This window comes from Myotis davidii, unplaced genomic scaffold (genome assembly GCF_000327345.1).
Source record: "Myotis davidii unplaced genomic scaffold, ASM32734v1 scaffold631, whole genome shotgun sequence".
Lineage (NCBI taxonomy): Eukaryota > Metazoa > Chordata > Mammalia > Chiroptera > Vespertilionidae > Myotis > Myotis davidii.
Window position 1 is genome coordinate 547,810 of NW_006282600.1, and position 12,243 is coordinate 560,052.

Sequence of the window (12,243 nt, forward strand, 5' to 3'; positions counted from 1 at the left end):
TTTTGTATATACCAAAGCATGTTTTAATGGGTCCCTGATGCATGTTGCCCAGTGTATTCTTTGAAATATGATTTTATCCAATTGTCAAGTAACATTTAAAATAGAATTCAAAGAAGGAACATGGCAATGAATGGAGAGGCTGAGGCGCAGTTTGTTGTTGTGTTTCTTCATGGAATGAATGGAGAAGCTGCAATGCAGGTGGTAGAACATTGTTTTTTTTTCATGGGTCTGGGATAGAGTTGGAGTTTTAGCTGTTCTTCCTTCAAATTAAGGAAGCAGCCATTCCACAGGTTGGGGGAGCACTGTGGCCAGCTGCTCCTCATTTCCTAGTAAAGACTGGATTTGTGCAGCCAGAATTCGGCATCTCTGACAGCTCAGCACTTCAACCATTATAACATTTTTTTTTTCACATTTCTGCCCTTGGTCCCTGCGGGTAATATCCTGCTTGAGCAGTGCCCAAGACATCTAAATTAATGGCAGCAGCAGCAGCTGTTACAGTAAGAAATTTGAAAATTAGCAAAAAGGCTTCCTCATGTTGAGTGGAGAAAGTGAACTCAAAGGAAAACTTCTTTCTCCAAACACCTGTAAAACTAATTACTGCTGTTTCGCACACATGCTGTTGTGAGTCATCAATTGTCTCTTGGGGGACATGTCTGCCCAAGTAAAATTGTAAGTGTTTAGAGGGCCAGGATCTTGTCTAGGTTAAAAATCAATTGTCAGGGCTAGAAGGAACTCGAGCTCAAATACCAGAGATGAGAAAACTGGGATCAGGAGTGGCAGAGTTAGGACTCAGTCAGAGGCCTCCAGGTTCAAGGCCCAATGATGTCTTACCATGCCATTCTCAAAAATCTGCCAAAGGCAGACTACTCAACTACTGCCCCACAGAGGGCAACCGTTTAGAGCCTTCTTTTCTAATACCTGTCATAATCCATGATAAAGAAATTATGTCAATATCCAAAAGAATTGGAAACTGATACTCAAATACATGTGCATACATATTCATAGCAGCATTATTGAATAGCTTTAGAGAATAGCTCAAAGGTGGGGAAAGCCCAAATATCCATCAGAGGATAAATAAATTAACAAATTATGGTATATATGCACAGTGAATATCCTTATAGCTAATTATTTATGAAATTCTTGGTTATTTCCTTAGGATAAATTTCTGAGCATGCAAAACATAGAAATAATACAAATGCCCATCAACTGATAAGTTGATAAATAAAATACATATATCCATAAAATGGAATATTATTCAGCCATAAAAAGGAATGAAGTATTGATATATCTTAGAACATGAGTGAACCTCAAACATTATGCTAAGTGAAATGAGCCAGACACCAAAGGAACAATATTATATGATTTCACTTAAATGAAATGTACAGAATAGGCAAATTTATAGAGGCAGGAAGTAGAATAGAGATTACCCAGGGCTGGGAGAAGAGGGAAATAGAGATTTATTGCTTAATGAATATAGAGTTTCTTTTGTGTGTGATGAAAACTTTTGGACCTAATTAGAGGTAGTAGTTGTACAAAACCGTGAACGCACCAAATGCCACTCAATTGTTCACTTTAAAATGGTTAATTTTATGTGACTTTTAACTCAATTTAAAAAAGAAGGAAAGAAAGCATTTTATCATCTTAGCTAATGGGTCTAGGCCAGTGATGGCGAACCTATGCCACGCGTGTCTCACTGGTCTAGGCCATGACTGATTGCTGGCTGCCCCAACACCAAACAGTGTCTCTCACTGAGATGCAAAACAAGGAAAACAAGGTGATCAAGAGCATGGACTTTATTATCAGAATTGAGCACAACTCTCAGCTCTGCCACTAATCATCTGGGTGCCCTTTGATATGTGATTTAATCTCTCTGAGCCACTGTTTCTTCACCTGTGAAATGGAGATAACCTTAGAACCTACCTCATGGGATTGCCACAAAAATTAAAGAGCATATAATAAGTGCTCAAAAGGTGATAAATATCACATTTTCATGGAAGGTGTATAGATGAGAAGAGCTCAATAAATAGTAGCTATTATCTAGGGTAGGGAAGCAGCCTGAAAGAAAAAAAAACAAGCCAAGCAAGTATTGGACCTTCAAAGTGCAGCATCTAACAGTATTCAGTTTAGAGTAGTTGACAATCTCATCCTATTACCTTTACATAGTCTGACATCCAGGCACCCAGATTCTCCTGATTAACAAAGATGGGCCATACCCCTCAACATAATTTGTAGTTGTTACCCTTGACTGTTGTCACTGGTTTCCAACCAAGTTTTGTATTTCTGTACTTTTCACCTGGTTTTCCATTTTTGGCTCTGTATTTGGTAATGCCACCAGTTCGGCCCTGTGGTGGTTGTGTATATACACTCATTTCTCATCCTTCATCCTCAGCTCTCCCTTCAGGACTTGGTTTCATGCATGCTTTCAGCTCTTCCAGCTTCTGAGCATCCTGGGAAGGCTTTGATAATTTAGCACTGCATTGTAATTATCACCCATACCCAAGCCACCTGAGAGTCCCAAGGTGATGAATTTGGAGAGGAGCTGCTTGATAAATGTTTGACAATAATGCAAGAAGAAAGAAGACCTTTGTATCTGTGAGATAAAATGTGATGTAATTAAAAGTAGGAAACATGCCATAACCGGTTTGGCTCAGCGGATAGAGCATTGGCCTGTGGACTGAAGGGTCCCAGGTTCGATTCCGGTCAGGGGCATGTACCTTGGTTGTGGGCACGTCCCCAGTGGGGGGTGTGCAGGAGGCAGCTGATCGATGTTTCTCTCTCATCAATGTTTCTGGCTCTCTGTCCCTCTCCCTTCCTCTCTGTAAAAAATCAATAAAATATATATATAAAAAAAGTAGGAAACATTAGGGAGGAAAGAAAAAGCAAGTAAAAAAAGAGTTTCTCTTCATCAGGACAGTTGATGTTCATTTAAAATATGTATTACTTTTGAGACTGTAAAAGTTATATATATTTACTGCAAAATGCAGAAAAATCTTCAAATTATATACATATGCATGTATATGTACACACACTCCCATATACACATACACTGTGTGTATGCACTGTGTGTGTATACACTACCCCTAACCCATCCCCTAAAAAAATTGTGGTTATGGTTTGTTGTATCCCCTCTTTTGTATAATATACATACAATAAAGTGCATAAATAAGATGAATATTTACATATGTATACATTCAGGTAACCACCCCTGGGTCAATATATAGAACTAGCACTCCCAGAAGGTTTTCTCAAACTCCTTTCTTTATAGTAACTAAAATATTGACTAAAACCAGCAAATTTTCAAAATCATATTATTTGTACATATTTATTAAAGATATTAAAGACAAACTCATAAGACTCCATACTTTTAAAGGAAATATAGTTAGGAGTCACAGAAATTAGATTCAATTGTTAAAAATTAAAATAATTTTTTCTTTATACATTTTCAGCTGTCTCCTTACCTTGACCCTGAGAAGTTAAGGGAAGGAAGACAGGGTTCTCTTGGAGATGATGGAAGTGGAAGGGCAAGGAAGAGTATCTTTTTCATTTATGCCAACTTTTGTGCCTTCTCCCTTGTCCCTCGCAAACCTCATGTATGCTGGAATACAGCACTGTGTACTCTAAGAATTAAGAAAATGTTAGTTAGTGCCCGGCAGTGTTGCTCGGTGGTTGAATGTCAACCTATGAACCAGGAGGTTGTGGTTTGATTCCAATTCAGGGCACATGCCAGGGTTTTGGATCCAATTCCCAGTAGGGGTTATGCAGGAGGCAGCTGATTAATGATTCTATCTCATCATTGTTCTATCTCTCCCTCCCTCTCTCTTCCTCTCAGAAATCAATAAAAATATATTTATTTCTAAAAAATATGTCACTTTACAACTTAAAATGACATTTGACAAACAAAGAAGAAAATGTCAGAATTATGAAAAAGTCAGTCTTGGTAAGAGAAGCTAATATATGTCAGCAGAGAGGGACATGGGAAAGGCCAAGCCTCCTGTGTGTGCAGCCTGGATTCAGCTAGATTCATGGAATGTCTGTCCAGGTTTAATAGTTTTCTTGGTCATTTGAATGCTTTATTGTTATAGCAGCAGTAACAGCAGCAGTTCCATAGACACCACTCTGTCAGTGGTTAGAAAATGACAAATGTCAAACTATGTCTGACCCTGACTCTCTTCAACTCTTTATCTGTGGTATCTCTTTGGAATAAAAATGACTACTCCCTGCTGGGTCTTCTTAAAAATGCACATTGTCTCTTCACATAAAGGCAGAGATGATGGTGCTATGGAGGAAGAATAAAGAGAAGAGGAGGAAGAGAAAAAAGGAATTCATTGTGACTTCTCAGGTTTGAAGTGCAAGTCTAAAACATGTTGGGCTAAATTACTACTTCATTAAGAACTTTCTTATGTTACTTAAAACATTTTGTTGCTTTTTTAACTGAAGGAACTCTCTTCCAATTAAATTGAAATTCACATTTTACATCTAACGCTGTAGGTCAAATAATGTGCAACAAGTAGAGTAATGATTATCTCTGGCAACTGTTTACCATCACATGGAAGTATAATCAGTAAAAAGTGGGCCTTGATTTTGCAGCTCAGGTTTCATAATGTTCAGGGCCAGACTTGGGGAGGGTACCCTTCAGCTACTTGGAGCCCTTTGAGAGTGAATCTAACACCAGTTAGCTTGTCTGTTTTTTCCAAACAATGTGGAAAATGAATATAAAATACAATATTCAGTACCACATGTCACTAGGTGTCCTCTGCAGCCTTGCACCACAATATGCCTGATACCTAGGAGACCTTGTTCTCAGGTAAAATCCTGAGTAGAAGCAGCAAGGTTGGAAAAACACCATTACTACTGCTATAATTCTAGTCAGAACCTATGTTTTGCCTCTGACAGTCTTTCACAGGCTTGACATTTCAAACAAAACAAGAAAGGTCAAAGTTAAGGTGGATTGACTAGACAAATGCCAAGGTCTCTTCTAGATTTCATATTCTAGTAGCCTCTGCTCAGACAATGCTGGGTTCCCTACCTCCACCTTGTCTTTTAGCCTGTGTGATTTTTTCATCACCTGGATGAGATGTGGAAGAGTATTACAAAACAATTTTGAAAAATGAATGTTCCAGAAGTGGCTTCCTGATGTAAGTGCAAACACAAATGATCAGTGCTTTTATTTAATCAAAAGCATATGAAGAAATAATTTTCTTTCCATGAATGAACCATTTATATCCAGTGGGTAAATTAGAGAAGGAACTCTTTTCCAGTTAAATTAAAATTCACATTTTACATCTAATGCTGTAGGTCAAATAATGTGCAACAAGCTAGAGTAATGACTATTTCTGGCAACTGTTTACCATCACATGGAAGTATAATCAGTAAAAAGTGGGCTTTTTTTTAGTAATTAGAAATACTCTTTATAAATCCAACTATAAAAAGAAGCTTAGGTATAGAGAAGACTAACCAACTTTCTTCTCATATAGACTTTGGTCTTGGTTCTCCTTTTAATATAAGACATGACTTTTAATTTTTATAAAAGCTATGTATTTCATGAAACCCGTGTCCCAGTAGTAAATATGAGAAATTATCAATAACAGTAGATATGTTATTATTGTATAAGACTATCCATGTTACTTTTTGGGCCTCAGATATGGCATCAGGGAAATGGGGATAAAAAACACCTTGCCTATAGTGAGGGAACCATATTGTATGAAAATAACTCTGGCCGAAACCGGTTTGGCTCAGTGGATAGAGCGTTGGCCTGTGGACTGAAGGGTCCCAGGTTCGATTCCGGTCGGGGGCATGTGCCTGGGTTGCGGGCACATCCCCAGTAGGAGATGTGCGGGAGGCAGCTGATAGATGTTTCTCTCTCATCGATGTTTCTAACTCTCTATCTCTCTCCCTTTCTCTCTGTAAAAAATCAATAAAATATATTTTAAAAAAAAGAAAATAACAGATTCCTCTCTGTTTTACGACTTGTGTAATTTAATTATGGACCAGCACAGATGTAATTCATGTGTCCCATTATTAGACCACTATACTATCATACTAAAGGGCATTCCAATGCTGGTAGGGCTAAGTTTGAGCAAATGGTAAAGAAGATGGGATTTATAATAACTATGATAACAACAATATTAGTTAATATTTCTTGAGCCCCAACTTTTGGGTTCAATGTGAGAAGGGGCATTTTTTTTATTCATAACTATATTCCCAAAGCCTAAAAGAGTATTGATCCTCAATAACTACTTGTTGAATGAAGGAATGAGTGAATGGATAAATAAATGAATGCTTTGTACTAGGCAATATGCTAAATGCTTTGTTTATTTCAATATGTATGTATTGTCCACTCCATGCCTGGTGCTGTGAGCACAAAAAGAAATTCGGCATGCTCCAGGCCAAGAGGAATGCTTTTCATATATTTTCTCTTATAATCCTCACAGTGTAATTGTGACACATGAGAAAAGTGAGGTTCAGAGAGGGTAAGTTATTTATCTAAGGACATACAGACAGTAGTAAATGGCAGAGCCAGAATTTAAATCTGCTTGACCCCATTGCCTATCCTCGTTCTCTGATAAACACGGCCTTTCTTCTTTCTGAATATCTTTAATTTACTTATTTTCTGCTCTTCATACAGAAACCCTGGATGAAGAAATGTTGGGCCCTTACCACTTTATTGAGAAAACTGCAGTGGCCTTCCTTACCTCTTTTCAGTCCATCTATGCCTCTTCACTTTCCCAGGTAATTCTTTCTAATGCATTACTTTCATCTTTTCACTCTCTGCTTATAAATTTTCCGTGTTGATAGGATCAAGATGGCACTATCATCACCTCCATTATCTGGCACCTTATTGCATGATAGTCTCCCAGATGAACCTGTATTCAGTCAAGACAGTGTCTTCATACATCCCCACACCTCTCTGCTTAGTGATACCTCCTTATCCTTCATGGCTCTGAGAAAGTCCTACGTTCTCCATTCTTTTACCCATCACCCTTGCGCCATCTTCAAAGTTTTCCTTGGTAAGTTTTGAGCTTGGGGCATAGTGAGAAGTAGTTGTGTCACTGAACTTGGACTCAGAGGACTTCAATTTAAGACTCTGCACCAGTTTTCTCACCCATAAATTATGGAAAATAATACATACTTAGATAATACATGCGGAAGCAATCCCTAAACTCTGCAGGACTAAGCAAATGTCAGTAATTATTGTAATACTGTCTTCTCATGGAAGACTTTTAAACCAAGGATTATGACATATACAAATGATGCTATAGGAAGATTGATTTTGTGACAGTCCCTTGGTGGATGGATGGAGAGAGAGATGTTGGAGGCCAAAAGACCTGTTAGGAGGCTGGCGCTACCATCCAGACAAGAGGTAATGGAACTTGGGCAAGGGTTGATTGCTGTGGAGTGAACGGAGAACTAAGTTGGTCCAGGTGATTAATGAAGAGAGGGAGAATGGCAACTGGGAAATGAATAGACAATACTGGTATCAACAGGAAAATAATGGTGACTGGGTACCAGACCTGGCAGTCACAACTATAAACCCAGATGAGCTCTCTGAGGAAGAAGGAAATGTAAAGCAAACTTCAGGAATTAGAGAAAGAATACTGGAGGGAGGTAAGAAACTAGGAGATAGGAATAGACTACACAAATCAACTCCTTCGAAGTGGCTGATCCTTCAATCACTGGAACTTCTGTAAATTCCCAGAGGGACCAAGAGGAGTCTGGCAATGTGAAGCAAAGAGCACATTGGGATGACTGTCCTGGGGGATATGCATTGTCTTGTGTTATCTTTGCCAGTGCCTTTCTCCATATAGATATGGATTCTACCTCCCCAGGCAGTTTGTCAGATCATCAAAGATCTCTGGTATTTCAAGTTTCCAGAGCCTTCACAGAGCCAATCTTTGTACATAGAAAGTGGTCAGAAGACACTATCTGCCTGGTTGCTTGAAAAGGAGAGGTATGCAGTGAGAGAAGAAAGTGACTTGGTAATATCTAGGCTGAAGATTGTTTGAGTTTATCCAGTAAACTTTTAAGTGTTCTGAAGTAGTCACTAACATTTAAAAACCAGGAGATTTCAGATATAATTCTAGGTCTTTTATTCCCTTGGTAAACTGTCTACTGGGTAAACCTGTACTCTGGCAGGCAATAGACATTCAAATAAAAATAAAGTCTAGTAGAGTTGTTGGAGGCTGGGGTAGAGGAATCCTCAGAGACAGAAAGATCTCTGCTGAGTGGCAAATGTGGTAGTCATTTTGTGTAGATAGTGCTTTGGAGGCCTAGAAGCAGGAGCCATTAGCTCTGCTTGGGAAAATCCAGGAAGGTTTTCCAGAAGAGGTGATACCTCAGCTAAGTCTTGATGGGTGAGTATAAAGGAGTTTTCCAAGGAGTGGAGTGGAATAGTTATTCTTAGCAGGGGCATGGTAAGGTTGCAAGGAAATGTAGGGCATGATGGAAAATGTTGATATGTTCTTGTGGGGCCAAGCTCAAGATACAGGGTTGGGAAGGACCAGTAAGAAAGCTGTAATGTAGACAATGGCCCGATAGCAAAGATCCAAATCTATTGTATAACTTAGGAATTGATCTGGAAAGCAATGGAATACCATGGAGGAGGGAGAAACATTGTTCAGGTGATGTTGTCAAAGGCTTATTATTCTGATGGCTGTGGAAGGGATGGGCTGGTTAGGGAGAGAAACTTGAGGGCTGTAGGACAACCACCTCTCCTAAGGGGAGAAGTCGAATTCTATTCCTTATCCCCATGTTTGGCTATGGTAACTCCCCAGCAAACCAAGAGAAGTGCTCCCAAAGCTGAGAGAGAGGACCTGACTCAACTAGTTCTTGGCTTGGAGGACAGCAGCAATGAGTGCATGCTTTGTTCTGTTTGCCCAATTATACTGTAAATGCATTCTACTTAAGCAAGCCTTTACATATAAGTCTTACCCAGTACATTAAACTATAAACTCCTTTTGGCTTGTACATCTTCCCTCCTAGGGTTGAGCAGCCTCTGGTTCATAATAAGTGCTCAATGAACACTTATTAATCTGAAACTGGGACATTTCTACAGGATCTGGGCAGTTGCACATTCACTGCTAACCCTAAATGAGACCAAGAGTACTGTGTTTTCTAACAAAAAATGCATGGAATTTAGTCAGAGGCCTTACATTTTTCAGTCTTGGTTCAGCCAGTTAAGAGCCCTGTGGCTGTGAACAAGCCACATACCCGTGGAGACTCAATTTGCTTATCTATTTTAAAAAAAAATTTAAGATCATGAGAGTACACCTGGAAGAATTTTGCAAACTGTAAAGTACTATATGATCCAAAGTGGTCTATCCATAAAATGGAATACTAGTCATCCATAGAAAGGAAATACTGATACATGCTATTACATGGACGAATCTTAAAAACATGATGCTAGATGAAAGAAGCCAGACACAAAAGTTCACATGTTGCAGCATTCAATTTATATAAAATGTCCAGAGTAGGCAAATCAATAGATACAGAAAGAAGATTAGGTGTTGGCCAGGTAGCTCAGTTGGTTAGAGCATCATCCTGATATACCAAGCTTTCGGGTTCAACCCCCAGACAAGAATCAATCAGTGAATGCATAAATAAGTGGAACAACAAATCAGTGTTTCTCTCTCCCTTCCTCCATCTCTCGCTCTCTGTCAAATCAGGAAATACAAATTTTTAAAAAAAGAAAGATTAGTGGGGAGAAGGGAAGGAACTTTGCTGAATGGGTATAAGGTTTCCTTTTGGGATGATGAAATGTTCTAGAACTAGAGAGTGGTGATGATTGCACACCAGTGTGAAGGTACTAAATGCTACTGAACTGTACACTTTAAAATGGAAATTTTTATATTTGTATGTTTTACCACAATAAAAAAGCAAAAAAGTGCTATAGTGCTATATGAGGGTTAATCATCCTGAGTTGTTGATTCTTGCATTCAACATGCAGCCCCAACCAAAATTTTGGTGTTGAGCAGAGAATTTATAGTGGATGCATCTCCACTAAGGAGCCACTTTGGAAGGGAGGAGCTGGAGGGGATGGAGGAGGGGAGGAGGCACTGCAGGCCATCTGAAAAGAAAACCTGGATGGTATTTGTTTCTCAGATTGCCAGTTGTTCACCCTGTTTGTATTTAAATGAAAGGAGGCTTTGAAGTGGGAGCCGCCTCTGAGCTGAGCTCGGGGTTCCTGCCTTGTGTGGTAAAGTTTAGACTTGTCCAGATCCGTTTTTATTCAGAGGTTACTGTTTCTGGTGGAAAAGGCTCAAGTTTTGGTTAATAGTATATGAACAGGAAGAGCAGGAGTAAATTGGGAGGAAAGAAATGACTTCCCCTTGGTCTTGGTGTGAAAAGCAGCTTTCTGATTGGGGCTTCATGGTTTGGGAGTGTCTTTTTCTCACTTATGGCCACTGGTTTTCATTTTACTTTAATTTTTAAATAATGTATTTTTCTCTAGTAATGTACTTTTTAAATTTATTTTTAGAGGGGGAATGGGAAGAAAGAAATATCAATTTGTTGTTCCACTTATTTATGCTTTCATTGGTTGCTCCTGTATGTGGTATCCAACCTGCAACCTTGGTGTATGTAGGCGACACTCTAACCAACTGAGATACCCAGCCAGAGCTGGATTTCATTTGATTAATATGGGCTTCATGTCAGGTTATATTCTCTTTGGTAAAGAACATCTTTAAGTAAATGCATCAATCAATGAAAGTTAAAAGTGCTGAGCTAAGCTCTAACAATGCCTTGAGGACCTGATGGTTATCAGTTTAAGGAAAACCTGTACTATTTGAAAGTCCCTGGGAAATGGCTGGAAATTCAATTGTATTTGAGTTTGCATATTTAGAAAAACTCCTCTCCTAGTTGTAGAGTTAACTGTCCTGTCAATTAACAGAAATTTTAAGTTCCACTTACAGACAGGTCACAGTCTATATGTTTAGGCTGACGACCTCCAAGAGCTAATAAAATGTAGAAGATTCTGCAGTGGGCATTCAAAACAACAGGTATGCTAGTTTTTTCTACAGCTCCTCATAGCCAAACCTGTCAACGTGGTTTGCAAACAACAGTGGAGGAAGTCTCAACAAACCCTACGAGGGTGATAATTGTAATGATGGTTCATATCTTCACCCTATGTAATTTTATGGGAATTGAGAGTCTAGCCAAATAATAAGTTCCAGCCCCTTTTATCTGCCCAGTTCCCAGCACACTCCCGAGGTGTCTGAGACACTTCTCACTGTAACTCTTAAAGCAGATTGTAACAACACCGGTAATGACAAGTTCCCAATCTGCACAGTTCCCTTCATTAAAGGAGACCTGGGAGTTTCAAAAACACTCATTAATGGAATCTGACAAAGCTTGGAAGGAGGGAAGACTCGCTTATTTCCAGTTTTCTGACGGCTAAGGGGAGACTGGGTCCAGGAGAGGTGAGGGTAGAGAAGAATTGGGGGTCTTGGGCTACCTTTATTGCATGTGACCCGGTAGTTGAGTCCAGAGTTCTGGTCCCACCCCACCTAGCTGCAGGCTATTAGCAAGTCGCTTCCCTTCTCTGCCTCAGTTTCCTACGTGCAGAGGAGGGTTTGGGCCAGGTTTATAAGGTCAATCTTGACTTTGTCCCATCGCCTTGAAGTGTTTTTTTTTTTTTTTCTTCCGCACTTCAGGGTTTGGTTAGACTGGTAGCGGAACCAGGCGTGGTGGAGAGGGGTGGAGGCGGGGAGGTGAATGGACCAAGTCGATGTTCCATGAGCACCATTTGATAGGAAGCAGGTATGAAGATCCCAGGTGAGGAGGCTTTAGGGCTACTTCCGAGTCTCAAGTTCCCCTGATGCCTGAAGAGAAACAAATGCGAGTAATGCCAGCGCCTTTCCCTCCTGGCCCAGGAACTGGGCGGTTAGGAGCGTCCTCTGGCGGGGCTGCAGCGCGGGGGCGGGGAGGGGGGCAGGTATGGAGGCCAGAGGGCTTCACCTGGCTGCGGACTGCAGGTACCGGGTCAGGTGGCCGCGTGCAGAAGGCCTAGGACTCGGACGTGGGCTTTGGGACAAGCCCCCACCTGCTGGATCCCCCAGGGCTTGGGCCCTTAATCCCGGAGAAGTTAGCCTTTCCTTTTGACTGGGGCGGTGGGCAGGTTCTCCGCCTCCCCGGAGGAGGGGAGGAAGGAGGAGCCCAGCGGGGCGTGTCTCCGGAGGGAGCGCAGCGCGCCCGGTGCGGCCCCCTAGGAAGTGGATTTAGCTGCTCCGGATCCAACCCCGCTTCCAG